Source organism: Stomoxys calcitrans, chromosome 1, assembly GCF_963082655.1.
Source record: "Stomoxys calcitrans chromosome 1, idStoCalc2.1, whole genome shotgun sequence".
Lineage (NCBI taxonomy): Eukaryota > Metazoa > Arthropoda > Insecta > Diptera > Muscidae > Stomoxys > Stomoxys calcitrans.
Genome location: NC_081552.1, coordinates 223956275 through 223971881, shown reverse-complemented (window position 1 = coordinate 223971881; position 15607 = coordinate 223956275).

The following is a 15607-nucleotide window of genomic DNA, read 5'->3' as shown; positions in this document are numbered from 1 at the left end:
TCGATCTGAGAGCATCTCTGCATGTGTGGTTAAACCAGCTATTATCGTCTGATTTAGCCGTTATAGGCTTAACTGGAATAAATGTCGTCATTCCGTTTAAAATTATCTTCTCAAACAGCTCAGCACAGGTCAGTTGGACTCAGCTCGATGAGCTCAGCCAAGAATATTTACTTCATACTTTTGGGGGTGTTAAGTTAATACAAAGTCAAGAGTATTATTTTGGTGCCCTTGGACACACGCGATATGTGTTGATTCGCTCACTAGTTGCGTTAAACCATTGTGCGCAGCGAAAATCTCAATGTATTGGCCCTCAGGTGTCGTATGGCTCGAATGGGAAATCCAGGAGGAGTTGTGGACATGTGTGATATCCCCAGCGACAACAATGTCACTGCCCGGAAAATGCTCCAAAAAATATTTGTAATGCAATCAGAACGGGCGTCAAAGCCGTTCATGGAAGCCTCCCTTTCAGAGTTTGTACTCCTGTATAGAAATCCGAAGTGCAGTATATGTGTTCCAATCCAGAATTTAACCCAAAAGGAGTTAAGTACTGGACCCTGTGAGTCCAGGTACCACGAGGCCTCTGTGCGGAATAAAAAGAGACAGAGTTTGGTAGCCAGGGATGTGAAAATCCTGTGGATCAGAATCCTCTCGCATCTGCGACCTACACAGGATAACTATGAGCATCACACAGGCTGGAACTTTGAGCCCCGATCTGTGTGGTATTCATCATTGTCACGAGAAACTTTGCTGTGAGCTACCGGGCGCGTCCACAGGTTGAGGCTTCATACGCAATAGATGCGGAAAGCCTCATTGAGAGGACGGGCGGCACCGGCTCTTGTACAAATGCTGAGTGCCTATGATGCTTAATATGACAAGCCGAGTTATTGGCGCCTTTAAATAACCAATGGCCACCCTGTTCCTGCGGCGATCGGTCCTTTGGACCGGAACGGGCTTGCAGACCTACAGGAGCTTGACGAGGATCGCCACCTCCACATATAGAAATGTGGCTACTATAAAAACAATAACGACAACCTACATTGATAAGAAGTATCTGAAATTTTAACGCTTTTCAGGAGTAGGCTTTAAAAAACACTCCGAAGACCCACCAGCTGCGGTGGTGGCATCAGGCCGCAGCATGTTGTCCACCCCGTCTTCATGGTGTGGGTGTCTTGGCACATGTAGTCGAGGGTGATGCTTCAAGCGCACAACAAGTTGTCAGACTAACAAACGAGGAAGAGACGGAACAATCAAAGGGATGTGCAGTTCGACCCCAGCCTTCAAGCAAGGGGGGTTTTTCCGATTTAGATTCAGACAGCTACAGTGTCAATGCAACAGTCATCGCAGCCGAATCGAGAGATGAGAACAACGGGATGACTGCAGTAGTGAGCGAGAGCTTTGCTAAACTCACAAAAAGACCGAGAAGGCAATCAAGGTATGCACACAATCAGGCGAAAGGCAGGATGCTGGAAGGAATGGCACTGGCATTACAAACACTTTTACGGAAGCTGGAAAGAGAATCCCGAAGAGCATAACACTGCTAAAATGCTGAAAAAGGAAAAGAGTTCCCCGCTCTTAACTATGGTGGGAAACCAGCTCTCGCGCAATGGAGACTACAGGCAATGTTCTGCAGAAGTTGAAAAAGTCGGAAAGGGACGAAGGATGCGCGCATGGCCCCTGAGTGCTCATTGAAAACTGAGACTTGCAAAAGAAGGCCATAGCCATTACAAAAGTGAAAGATGTTCGCTGGAAAAGTTAAGGGGCCTCTTACGCCACAGTGGCGACGAAGCACAACAAAGATGAGCTCAAGTATGCAGTTGTTGATATCAGCAGTGCATCCGGTAGGTTTCCACCAGATCATTGGTGCCAAGTGGAGGATCTGGTTAACGAAAGGGTTTTTGGAAAATGTGTTGAACTCTGAGGGGTCTCCACCCACACAAATTATAAGGTGCGAGGACATTTTAGCGCTGTTGGAAAGCTCGTTGGAAGTATCCACACTCCCTGGGAGGACGCAAAGCTAGACCTGGTGAGAAAGATGGATATACCCCAGCTCACAAAGGCAATGGTCTTCAAGGGTTGGCGCAGCATATTCGGGAGGAGAAGCAGGAAAGAACTTTCCTTGTGGTGGGCATTGATTAAGTCTGCGTGACAAATTTTTCTTAGACTTAAGCTATGGCGTACTTCGAGACCAAGGCTGTCTCTTTCAAGATTGGGAACACTAGGATAGGCAAAGATCCTCATATTGAGACCGCATAACGAACAGGGGGCCAACGATGAGACCATCACCGGCTTAATCAATAATGGGAAGACAAGGATAACCAAACGTCACAATATTAAAACATCAAGCAGTGAGGGACGAGAGACTCAACACAGCCTAACGAACAGGGTCCCAACGACTTTCTCAAGATTCGTAAGGCGGAAGGCAAACATCAGTCAGTGCACTCAATGTAGCCTAAAGAATGACGATGAGAAGCCCATTTTGGATGACTACGATAAACAAAGAACCTAATATTAAAACATCTGGCAATGCAGGAATGAGAGTCTCAACGCAGCCTTACGAAAGGGGACCCGACAATGAATCCATCACCGACTTTACACCAAAAGACTAGGATAGGCAAAGAACCTAATATGAAAACATCAGACAATGCATTGATGGTAAACATCAATGCAGCCTAAAGAACACGGAGCAGACGGTGAGACCATTAACCACTCCCAAGATGCCCATTTACTGAAGGACCAATGATTGAGGCCATCTAGATAAACCTCCACTGGAGCGAGATGGCTACACACGCAAGAAAGTCGGCAAGGGTAAGGATGGCCCGCAAGAGTTTTTGGACTGAACCACATCAATTACCAATTATTTTATGCTAAGTTTTGTACTCCGCCGAGGACATGCGGACATGCATTTGTCATAAAAATTTACATGACATATATTGGGTTGCCCAAAAAGTAATTGCGGATTTTTCATATAGTCGGCGTTGACAAATTTTTTCACAGCTTGTGACTCTGTAATTGCATTCTTTCTTCTGTCAGTTATCAGCTGTTACTTTTAGCTTGCTTTAGAAAAAAAGTATATTTGATTAAAGTTCATTCTAAGTTTTATTAAAAATGCATTTACTTTCTTTTAAAAAATCCGCAATTACTTTTTGGGCAAAAGGAAAGGAAAGTCCTTAGAGTTGCCAACGTCGGATGCATCAGTGATGAGACAGGATGAAGTTGAAGCACACCTGCCTTTTGACTCTCCGACACCGCCACCTACGTTCGAGCTGCAATGGCTGGTGAGGAAGGCAAAGCAGACAGGAAATGAGGTGCTAATAAAGTACGATGCGAACTCTCACCACATTTCGTACGGCAACATCAATCTGCGGAGCAAAGCTCTGGCAGAATTCTTGAATATTTACGACTGCCTTTGTTAATAGAGTTAGGGAGAAGGTTTAAGATGTGACAATATGTTCGGAAAATCTGATCTCTTAGGTACAGGATTGGAGAGTCTCCATGGAGCACTCCTTCTCTGACCTACATTAGGTTTAGAATAGGATGGCCAGCGCCGAATCCGTTAAGTTTCCGTAATAAGTCGAAAACCAACTGGACAAAATTCGAAAGACTAATCAGTAGAAGACTTGGGCAAGATAATTTGTCCAAGCATAGAGGACCTTGACGACATCAGGAAAACGACTGCAACATTGGGAATGAAGTCCGCAGACTTTAGAACAGAGCACGTTGTGAAAAATCGAAAGTTTATTGGGATGTGCATTATACACGGCTCAAGGAATACAATAGGATTACCAGAGCAGCAAAGCGTGCCTCCGGCAAGCTATTCTACGAACAGGTCGACAGCGTAAATTACGCCGCCTTGATGAAAAAGTTTCTCTCAAAAACCCATATTTAAACTGAAACGTTTGTAGACGACATGGAGGTGAGAGCAGAGACAATGGAGGACATTTTGAGGCTTTTGATGAAAACGCATTTTACACAGTGTACGACGGGACTCACAGAGACACTGGAATCTTGAAAGAATGAGGCTTATCGCTACAGAATTTATAATAAAGTAAACCTTGAGGAGTTTCCAACCATTTAAGTCACCCGCACCTGATGGAATATTTTCGGCATTACTACAGAAGGAGGCCGATTATCTGGCGCCCCATCTGGTCACTATCATCACAGCATGCCTAAGACTTGCATATACTTCGAAAGCCTGGCAGAAGGCAAGGGTGGTGTTAATACCACAGCCCGGCAAGGCAAGTTATGCGACACCAAAAGTCTACAGACCTATTAGCCTTACGTCCTTACCACTTAAAACCATGAAAAGTATTGTGGATACCATGTGGATACAGCATGGCTATGTAAGATATTTAAGGGTGCTAGGAGGGCTAGTACATTTTTATACCCTCCACCATAAGATGGGGGGTATACTAATTTCGTCATTCTGTTTGTAACTACTCGAAATATTCGTCTGAGACCCCATAAAGTATATATATTCTTGATCGTCGTGACATTTTATGTCGATCTAGCCATGTCCGTCCGTCTGTCCGTCCGTCCGTCTGTCTGTCGAAAGCACGCTAACTTCCGAAGGAGTAAAGCTAGCCGCTTGAAATTTTGCACAAATACTTCTTATTAGTGTAGGTCGGTTGGTCGGTTGTAAATGGGCCATATCGGTCCATGTTTTGATATAGCTGCCATATAAACCGATCTTGGGTCTTGACTTCTTGAGCCTGTAGAGTGCGCAATTCTTATCCGATTGGAATGAAATTTTGCATGACGTGTTTTGCTATGATATCCAACAACTGTGCCAAGTATGGTTCAAATCGGTCCATAACCTGATATAGCTGCCATATAAACCGATCTTGGGTCTTGACTTCTTGAGCCTCTAGAGGGCACAATTCTTATCCGATTGGAATGAAATTTTGCATGACGTGTTTTGTTATGATACCCAACAACTGTGCCAAGTATGGTTCAAATCGGTCCATAACCTGATATAGCTACCATATAAACCGATCTTGGGTCTTGACTTCTTGACCCTCTAGAGGGCACAATTCTTATCCGATTTGAATTAATTTTTGCACGAAGTATTTCGTTATGATATCCAACAACTGTGCCAAGTATGGTTCAAATCGGTTCATAACCTGATATAGCTGTCATATAAACAGATCTGGGGATTTGATTTCTTGAGCTTCTAGAGGGCGCAATTCCTATCCGATTTGGCTTAAATTTTGCATGACGTATTATATTTTTACTTTCAACAACTGTGTCAAATAAGGTTCAAATCGGTTCATAACCTGATATAGCTGCCATATAAACCGATCTGGGATCTTGACTTCTTGGCCCCTAGAGGTCGCAATTATTATCCGATATGCCTGAAATTTTGTACGATGGATCCTCTCATGACCATCAACAAACGTTGTTTATTATGGTCTGAATCGGTCAATAGCCCGATACAGATCTCATATAAATCGTTCTCTCTATTTTACTTCGTGAGCCCCAATGGGCGCAATTCTTATACGAATTGGCTGAAATTTTACACAGGTCTCCAACATATAATTTAATTGTGGTCCGAACCGGACCATATCTTGATATCGTTTTAATAGCAGAGCAACTCTTTTCTTATATCCTTTTTTGCCTAAGAAGAGATGCCGGGAAAAGAACTCGACAAATGCGATCCATGGTCGAGGGTATATAGGATTCGGCCCGGCCGAACTTAGCACGCTTTTACTTGTTTTTTTTAGAATTGACAAAATTTCTTAGGCTTAACGTTAAGGTTATCTCTCAAGCGATTCAAATATCTTCCATAGCAATTGTTACTAAAACCTTGATACCCATATCTCGTTTAAATTACGTTAGAGTTATCTCTTTCAAACAACTTAAAAAGTCTGTTTTTGCAATTTGTCAGACTTCGTAATTCTTTGCAAGACCAGGGAGGACCCTAGGGAGAATCGCTCTTACGAGTGACTGACACGGATAGTGTGAAACACGAACGCAATGTGTCATGGGAAAAGGACAACCAGGCCAAACGACGTAAGATAAGGAATTTGCAAATGCAAATTTGTCCTTGAACACTCCATTAAGGATCAGGGGCAAACTTCTCACATATCAATGATTGCAGTCCGATTCATGTTTAAGCTCAATGATAAGGGACCTCCTTTTAATAGCCGAGTCCGAATGGCGTCCCGCTGTGCGACACCTCTTTTGAGGAGAAGTTTTTACATGGCGTAGTACCTCACAAATGTCGCCAGCATTAGGAGGGGGATAACCACCGCTGAAAATTTTTTGATGGTCTCGCCAGGATTTGAACCCAGGCGTTCAAGGGCGTTACGTTAGCCTCCGAGAGTCGATAGGTCTATACACCTGAAATTGGATCGTTCTCTTATATCGATAAGACCTATTGTCAATATTAAGGATGCGGCAAGCGTAGGATGATGGGCATCTTCAGGAGTAATAAAAGGCGCCGTTTGAGAGTTATCACGTCTGATGAATTAGAAAAAAATGTGATTCAACAAATTACCATACACATTTGGTACTTTGCTAAGTTTTAGACAAGCTTCAGGCAAAGTATCAAAAAGTCTTCATAATCATCCAAATTAAAACGGAATACGTGACTTATCTTCTAAATCAGTTGACCAGCAAACGCTTGAAATGTTAAAATCGCCAAAAGCTAAGAAAACATCATTCGATGAAAACCGGCTAAAGATGCCGTTAAAAAGTGCGAGTTGAGCATAGCATACCTCGATGGCGGAATTAGGATGAATATAGGAACATGTCTGGAAATCAATTTAGGATTTTAGAAGAAGTACCGAATTCGTGGCTTATAATTTTTTTTTTTTCGAGGCTACTTTTTAATATTTAGAGCGCATAACAAGCCCATTAATAGCTCAGGTGTGCGAGTATATTCGTAGTGGTTGGGGCGCACCCTCTTATCAACCTAATCTAAACTTATTGAAATTTTAGTTTCTTAATAAAATATCCAATAAAGGGACTTCTTGTCAAATTTTCCATGATACTTAAACAAATCGTACAGTAAAAAACCAGTTTTCCATCAAATAACATTTCGGATCACTTCACGCAAACCAAATGCGCAGTTAAACGAGTGGGGTGGGTACTGCAAACTAAACCAGCCAGCAACACATCCCACCCCGGCCCTCCCAAAAATAGAAAATTTAAAAACTATGACCAAAGCATCCCTTAATCCTCAACTCCAAAGAGTTCTTAAGAAAATGCGCAATTTCTTTGAGGTCTTTTGCCACAATTCATTATAAAAGCACCCTCTTTGGGTGAAGAGGGTGCCTTTAATGAAATTCCAACAAGGATCATCAAACACCAAACCACCCCACTTTGAATGGATGATATGATCTACTTCTATGCCATGGCCCACCGAAAAGATTTCCACAAAAAAGGAACTTTTTTCATGGCAAATAGTTAACAAAAGAAGCTTTTTGTTACGCCTCATTGCCAAAGTGGCGAAATAATGAAATAGCACAGCTGCTCATAAAACCAAAAGAAGGATAGAAAAGATCACCTCCAAAGGGACATCATTTCAAGGTGCGCAGTTAAGGAATTTCGCACACTTTGAAAGGGAATGGCATCAAATGGATGAAAGGTAACTGGATGAAACATGTTTGTATCCATGTATGTTGGCCCATGTATTCTCTTCAGTTATGATTTATTGTTGCCAAGGGAATTTTTTTGTCTTACTCTCATGTGGGTCTTAAAAAGAGTTTTAGCTTTGAACAGGGGACATATTCCATAGAAATATGTATGTAGCAGGGTCATGTGAGGTCACAAAAAGACATATTTTTTTATTGTATATTAAAAGATTGCTCCTGAAATAAGCCGGATATATGATATGAATAAAAACTTGATATACTGGGTTTAGGGATACACAATACGAGGTTTTAGCCCCCACCATAAGATGGGGGTTTGCTAACTATGACACTCCGTTTGCAATTTTTCGAAATATTATTCGAAGGCTCATGGTCGATTGGGGGTTTTGAATGAGCCATGAAGAGATACACCTTTCATATAAACAGATCTCCCGATTTTACCTCTAGGCAAAACATTTGCGAAAAAATTCCCAACCGATTTTTAAGAGTGTCAAATTCTTCTGATTTAGCATCCTTGCAAAATATATATGGATTCATAGATGTGCAAATACTCCACAAATTGGCTTTATGTAAATAAATTTTGTACCCACTTCGGAAGGATGGGGGTATACTCATTTTGTCACTCCGTTCGCAATATCCATTTCCGACCCTATCTTATCTATAAAATTCAATTTGTGTTTGTTTGTGTGTTCCTTATAGACTCAGAAACGGCTGAACCGATTTTCTAGAAATTTTCACTGATGATGCATAATAATTCCGTGGTGAAAATAGGGTACTACGTTTTTTGATATCTGAAGGGGGAGCGGACCCTCCCCCTTACCGTAATTTTCAGAATCACCAGACCTCTGAGATGGGTGGTGCGATTTAAGCGAAATTTTGTGTGCTCTCTTATAGTTGCCTAAAAAAAAAACTTGGTATTAAAATTTCGGATGGTGTACCTAGGGGGGACGCCCCACCCCAAAACCTACCAAATATATATATACACCAACCACGACAACATGGGACTCAAATGAAAGGTATTTTAGATTAGAAGACGTATCTGATATCCAATTGTCGGACCAAGTGTTTGGGGGACCACCCCAATCGCCAAAACACCTCTAAATAGGACTTATTTACCGACCATGGCCAAATGGCGCTCAAATGAAAGGTATAGGCGAGTAGAATACGAATTTAGTATCCAAATGTGGGACCACGTTTATGGGGGTCCACCCCTTTCCCAAAACACCCCCCAAACAGGACTTATTTACTGACCATGGGAATATGGGGCTTACATAAAAGGTACTTGAGAGTAGAATACGAATCTGATATCCAGATGTGGGACCAGATGTGCCGCCCATCCCCGAGAACATACACCGAAGAAGATACATTTACGACCATAGCAATATGGAACTCAAATGAAAGGTCTTTGGAAGTAAAGCACGAATCTGATATCAATTTTCGGGAAAAGTGTCTACGGGGCCACCCGAAGTGTTTGCCCAACACCATTACAACCCCCAAGTACAACGTATTTGCTCACCAAAACAATTTTGGTCTTTAAGACAGTGGAGGTCGATATTCATAGTTTTTAGGGCCCATGCCCCAAACCGGACATATTTGCTGGCTTTTTCAATAAGGGGTTTCAGTGTATGGTATTTGAGATTAGAAAACGAATTTAATATCCAATTTTGAGGCCAACGGCAATATGGGGTTCAAATATATGAGAATAGAGCACAAACAGCAATTTTTTACATCCCATCGCAATATGGGGCTCAAATAAAGGTATTTGGTAGTAGAATAGGAATTTGATATCCAAATGTAGGACCATGCATTTAGGGCATTACCCCTTCCCCAAACACTCCCCAAAGGGTACAAATTTTTCCACCATGCCAATATGTGGCTCAAATGAAAGGTATTTGAGATTAGAAAACTAATTTGATAACCTATTTTGGGGCCATGTGTTTGGGGGACGCCTCATCGTGTAAACGCCCCTAAACCCATGGCAATATGGGGTTTAAATATGCTGATATTTTTTCAGGGCCAAGTGTCTGGGGGACCAACTCACCCCCCAAAAACACCCCTAAATCAGATATCAGGAGAATATCGGGTTGAAAGAAAGTATTTTAAGAGTGGTGTACACTTTACATCCAAACTTAAATTCGTAGACCAATAAAGATCATATGGGATTCAGATAAAGGCACTTTTATTGCTAAACTGTTAGTCAAGCGATAAACTATTTTCGTAGCATGGTATTTCACTAAAAACTCTTCAATTCTCGAAAATAAACATTCCAACGAAAATTTTGTTCCATATAAAGTAAAAGAAGGCGCAGCGGAGCGGGCCCGGGTCAGCTAGTCTTATATAAAAAATTCAATTTGTGTTTGTTTGTTTGTATGTTTGTTCCGTATAGACTCAAAAACGGCTGAACCAGTTACCTTGAAATTTTCACAGATTGTGTAGGTTGATCTGGAAGGAAACATAGGCTTCATAATTTGTTGATATCGGGAGGGGGCGTACCCTCCCCCTTGCAACAAAAGTACTACCCAAAATTAAAAGTGGACCATTTGGGACAATATGGGATTCAAATGAAAGGTATTCAAGAGTAGAGTACGAATTTCATAATAAAAGTTAGGGCCAAGTACCTGGGGTCCGCCCCAGCCTCAAAACCGTATAAAATAGGTTAATTTGACTATCATGAAATAGGCTTTATAATTTATTGATGACGGAAGGGGGCGGACCCTCCACTATTACCCCAAAAACAGCACCCAAAATCAAAAGTGGACCTACAGGGACAATATGGGTATCAAATGAAAAGTATGTGGGAGTAGATAAAGAATCTGGCATACAAATTCATGTCGAAGTATAGGGGGTCACCCCATCCATACAAAAACGCCCAAAATGGGCACATATGCCAATCACGGATATATGGGACTCAGTTTGTTTGAAAAATGGCAGAACTGATTTTCTCGAAATTTTCGCATATTGTGTAGGTTGATCTGGAAGGAAACATAGGCTATATAACGGAAGAGGACGGACCCTCCCCCTTATGCCAAAAATATAACCAAAAATCAAAAGTGAACCGATTGGGTCAATATAGGTATCAAATGAAAGGTATTGGAGAGTGAAATACGAATGTGGTTTTAAAATTTTATTCTAAGTACCGTCGGACCGCCCCAGCACCAAACATCCCCAAACAGAAGTTCATTTCAAAATAGGGCTCAAATGATAGGTATTCGAATCTGGCATACAAAATCAGATCGAATTATAAGGGGGTCACGCCACCCCCTTTAAACCGATTTTGTCCAGAGGGTAGTAGAAAACGAGTTTGATATCCAATTGTGCAGCCAAGTGTTTTGGGCTACACACTAAAGCACCCCCTAAACTGATCTTCATTTCCGTTGGGAATAAAGAACGAATTTGATATCTAATTTCAGGAATTTAAAAGTGCTGGTGGCCGACCATTTCCGATTCAAGTTAAAACTCAATGATAAGGGGTCTTTTTTTATAGCCGAGTCCGAACGGCGTTCCGCAGTGCGACACCTATATGCGGAAAATTTTTTAAATTACCACTTACCATGGCATTGTACCTCGCAAATGTCACCTACATTAAGAGGGGATAAACACCGCTTAGTCCAATGTTCTCGCCAGGATTCGATTGCGTTCAGCGTCATAGGCTACAACGGCACGAATTCGATATCCGCACTCAGGGCGAAGTGTTTCCACCCTAAAAAGGTATTCGAGAGTTAAAAAAGGCGCAGCGGAGCGGGCCCGGTTCGGCTAATAAAGAATATATATTCCTGACCAGGATAAAAATCTGAGACTATCTAGCCATGTCCGTCCGTCTGTCTCTTGAAATCACTCTACAGTCTATAAAAATAGAGATATTTCGCTGAAACTTTGAACAGATTCTTTTTTTGGCCATGAGCAGGTTAAGTTCGAAGATGGACTATATCGGCCTATATCTTGATATAGCCCCCATATAGACCGATCCGCCAATTTAGGGCCAATAAAAGCCACATTTTATATCCGATTTTGATGAAATTTGGAACAATGAGTTGTGTTAGGCCCCTCAACATATTTCTACAATGTGACGCCGATCGGTCCAGATTTGGATATAGCTGCCATATAGACCGATCTCTCAATTTAAGGTGTCGGGCCCATAGAAGGCGCATTTATTGTCCGATGTCGCCGAAATTTGGGACAGTGAGTTATGTTGGGCCCTTCAACATTCGTCCTAAATTTGGCCCAGATCGGTTCAGATTTGGATATAGCTGCCGATCTCTCGATTTAAGGTATTGGGCCCATAAAAGGCGCATTTATTGTCCAATTTCGCCGAAATTTGAAAAAGTGAGTTGCGTTAGGCTCTTCTACAACTTTTTTCAATTTGGCCCAGATCAGTCCAGATTTGGAGATAGCTGTCATATAGACCGATCTCTCGATTTAAAGGCACATTTATAATTCGTTCTGGTTTGACTTAAAATAGTCATGTAAGACATGGTTTATATCAGTACACATTCTAATCAACTTCCATGTAAACCTTTCATCTAATTAGATATTGACTCCCTATAAGACATCAAGTTTTAAAAGATTTGGCTGAAATTTTGCATGTGTTGTTCTCATCATGTTGTTATTTATGGAAGGCATTCAACTAGCTTAATAGACGTAAATCACACAATGGGATAGAATCGAAAAAAAATTATAAAATATATGAGAACGTATAGAGATAAGATCCAGGGCTAAGTTCCAGAACCTTAGATGGTCTGGACGTCTTTTGGCAGGGCCCTAAAGTTGATAACCTTGGAATTTCGAAAAAGTATTGGTAATGGTGACAAGATTTAGAAAGAGCTACCAGTTCGGCTTTTGGGTGGAAAAGAGCACTGTGAATGCCCGGATCCATGCCCAGAACTGTGTGAGCGAGTCCAACTCCAAATATGTCCTTCAGAGAACAGACGGACCCTCTCCGAAAAGACACCCACCCCAAAAAGACATTTACAAATAAGAAAGAATAAGGAGGCCACCGTAGCGCAGAGGCTGGCATGTCCGCCTACGACGCTAAAAGGCTGGGTTCCAATCCCAGCGAGAACATCATGAAAATTTTCAGCGGTGGTTATCCCCTTCTAATGCTGGCGCTATTTGGTATGGCAGCCATGCAAGACTTCTCCACAAAGAGGTGTCACACTACGGCAAGCCGTTCGGATTCGGCAATAAAAAGAAGGCCCCTTATCATCGAGCTTAAACTTGAATCGGACAGCACTCATTGATATGTGAGAAGTTTGCCCCTGTTTCTGAAGGGAATGTTTGTGGGTAAATTTGCATTTTGCATATGGTGGAGGGTATAAGAAGAAGGTTAAATTTTAAACAAGTTAAAGCGCGCTAAGTTCGGCAGGGCCGAATCTTGGGAACCCACCGCCATGGATTCCGGTAAAATTTGGGAGCTATATCTGGTTACAGATCGAATTTGACCGTACTTGGCACAGCGGTTGAAAGTTATCAGAACTTTCAGAAATTTCAGCCAAATCGGATAAAATTCGTGGCTTGTAGATGCTCAAGAAGACAAATCGGGAGATCGGTTTACATGGCAGCTATATCATGTTCTTGACCGATTTGAACCGTACTTGACGCAGTTGTTGAAAGTCATAACAGAACCTTATATGCAAAATTTCAGCCAAATCCGACAAAACTTTCGCCTTGAAGTGGGTCAAGAAGTCAAATCGGTAGATCGGTTTATATGGGAGCTATATTAGGTTATAGACCGATTTTCACCCTACTTGGCACTGTTGTTAGAAGTCATTACAGAATAGTACATGCAAAATTTCAGCCAAATCTGACAAAAATTGCGGCTTCTAGGGGCCCAAAAAGTCAAATCGGGAGATCGGTTTATATGGGAGCTATATCCAAATCTGAACCTATATGGCCAGTTTGCAAACCCCTACGAGCTACAATAATAAGAAGAGTTTGTACAAAATTTTAAGCGGCTAGCGTTACGCGTTCGACCGCTATCGTGTTCTCGACAGACGGACGGACGGACGGACGGACATGGCTAGATCGTCTCAGAATGGGGTCCTCGATCAATATTTCGAGGTGTTACAAACAGAATGACTACATGAATATACCCCCATCCTATGGTGGAGGGTATACAAAAAAAAACCTTTAAAACATAGAACAGCTCCATTTCATTGGCAAAAAACCAGATGCTGCTGTCTTAAGTCTTTCGTTTTTTTTTTGTACACCAAATGCCACTGCTGCCGTTTACAAAAACCAATTGCTTGGCTACATAGATGATAATTCCGTGCAAGCAACAGTTAATCACATTATCACATTCAAATAATGGTGTAGTGTCAGTTTTTCGAAAGAAATTCTAAACGGAAACCAATTGACATATCAATGCCTCGACAAACGTATCCAATTCGCAGTAATTCCAAATGCTTCCCTCTTCTACTGGCTGTACTCTTCATTAGACAGCCCAGAGGCAGAGTCCAGTTGGAAGATATAAATGCGCACCTAAAACACACACCAACCAATCGCTTTGGTGAGCCTCCAATCAGTATGGACTGTATGGACATGCCGTGTGTCTAGCTACTCTTTTACACCATTCCATTTGGCATTGGTGTCATTGCATTGGATTTTGTTGGTGAGACGTTGGGCCGCAGCAACCAAATTCAAACATAAAATACTCAAAATGTCTGTTGCGGGAAGACAGCAGTTCAGGCTGCTGCATTTGGCACCAAATTGATGGACATTTGAATGGTGTTAGCTGGAAGAGCACGTGCTGTGGGTAATCGCTCGTCGTAAATAAAAATTTGCGAATAAATAAAGTGTTCGTATGCAAATTGAATGATTTGTAGGAGAATTTATTGGTGTTCTGCCTGCGGACAGCTGTTTAGCAAAAAGAAAGAAAAAAATATATGAAGATATGGCTCGAAATAAGACATAAAAATTACGACACAACAATTGGCCAGGTTTTACAAGTGAAAAGTTCTGTTGAATGAGAAATTGCAGGCTACAAATTTGTGAAAGCATATTTAAATACAAAAAAAAAATGCTTTGAGGAAAAGTTCTAAATATTTCCAAGCGAAAAAAAAACAATTTTTTTCAATCATAGTCAAGCTTTGACGGATTTAACAACGATATACAAATTAAGGCGATTTCAAATCGAAATCGGATAAAAAATAAAACTTTTATGGCCTTCAGAACCTCTATCGGGAGATCGGTCTATATGGCAGCTATATCTATATAAAGTCCGATCTGAACCATATTTGGATCAGATGTCGGGAGGCTTTAAATAACCCACTGTTGCAAATTTCAGCGAAATCGGGTAATAAATAAAGCTTTTATTGGCTTTAGACCCCTTATGGGCAGATCGGTCTATATGGCAGCTATATCTAAATATAGTCCGATCTGATCCATATTTAGGTCGGGTGTGAGGAAACTAAAAATAACCCACTGTTTCAAATTTTAGCGAAATCGATTAAAAAATAAAGTTTTTATGGTCTTCAGACTCTGTATCGGAAGATCGGTCTATATGGCAGCTATATGTAAATATAGTCCGATCTGAACTATATTTGGGTCAGATGTTGGGAGGCTTAAAATTGCGCACTATTCCAAATTTCAGTGCAATCGGATAAAAAATAAAACTTTTATGGTCTTCAGACCCTTTATCGGGAGATCGATCTATATGGTAGCTATATTTAAATATAGTCCGATCTGAACTATATTTGGGTCAGATGTTGGGAGGCTTAAAACTGCGCACTATTTCAAATTTCAGCGAAAAAATAAAATAAAAAATAAAACTTTTATGGTCTTCAGACCCTTTATCGGCAGATCGGTCTATATGGCTGCTATATCTAAAAATAGTCCGATCTGAACTATATTTGGGTCAGATGTTGGGAGGCTTAAAGCTGCGCACTATTTCAAATTTCAGCAAAATCGGATAAAAAATAAAACTTTTATTGGCTTCAGACCCCTTATCGGCAGATCGGTCTAATGGCACCTATATCTACAAATAGTCCGATCTGAAATATTTATGTCGGGTGTCAGAA